The sequence below is a fragment of the Triticum aestivum genome, chromosome 7A (assembly GCF_018294505.1).
Source record: "Triticum aestivum cultivar Chinese Spring chromosome 7A, IWGSC CS RefSeq v2.1, whole genome shotgun sequence".
In the NCBI taxonomy this organism is placed as follows: Eukaryota; Viridiplantae; Streptophyta; class Magnoliopsida; order Poales; family Poaceae; genus Triticum; species Triticum aestivum.
In genome coordinates, this window is record NC_057812.1 from 690,194,085 (window position 1) to 690,195,274 (window position 1,190).

The window sequence follows — 1,190 nt, forward strand, 5'->3', positions numbered from 1 at the left end:
TCATGTTCGTGATCTAATCTGGGACTCCGAACAATCTTTGGTCACCAAAACACATAACTCATAATACAAATTGTCATCGAACGTTAAGCGTGCGGATCCTACGGGTTCGAGATCTATGTAGACATGACCACGACACCTCTCCGGTTAATAACCAATAGCGGAACCTGGATGCTCATATTGGTTCCCACATATTCTACGAAGATCTTTATCGGTCAAACCATAATGAAAGCATACACAATTCCCTTTGTCATCGGTATGTTACTTGCCCGAGATTCGATTGTCGGTATCTTCATACCTAGTTCAATCTCGTTACTGGCAAGTCTCTTTACTTGTTTCGTAATGCATCATCCCGCAACTAACTCATTAGTCACATTTCTTGCAAGTGTTATCATGATGTGCATTACCGAGGGCCAGAGATACCTCTCCGATACTCGGAGTGACAAATCCTAATGTCGATCTATGCCAACCCAACAAACAACTTCGGAGATACCTATAGAGCATCTTTATAATCACCCAGTTACGTTGTGACGTTTGATAGCACACAAGGTATTCCTCCGGTATCCGGGAGTTGCATAATCTCATAGTCAAAGGAATATGTATAAGTCATGAAGAAAGCAATAGCAATAAAACTTAACGATCATTATGCTAAGCTAACAGACGGGTCTTGTCCATCACATCATTCCCCTAATGATGTGATCCCGTTCATCAAATGACAACACATGTCTATGGTTAGGAAACTTAACCATCTTTGATTAACGAGCTAGTCAAGTAGAGGCATACTGGGGACACTGTGTTTTGTCTATGTATTCACACATGTATCAAGTTTCCGGTTAATACAATTCTAGCATGAATAATAAACATTTATCATGATATAAGGAAATATAAATAACAACTTTATTATTGCCTCTAGGGCATATTTCCTTCAATAAGGTATTCCTCCGGTATCTGGGAGTTGCATGATCTCATGGTCGAAGGAATATGTATTTGACATTTAGAAAGTAGTAGCAATAAACTGAATGATCATATGCTATGCTAACGGATGGGTCTTGTCCATCACATCATTCTCCTAATGATGTGATCCCATTATCAAGTGACAACACATGTCTATGGCTAGGAAACCTTAACCGTCTTTTGATCAGCGAGCTGGTCTAGCAGAGGCTCACTAGGGACACGGGATTTTTTTATGTATC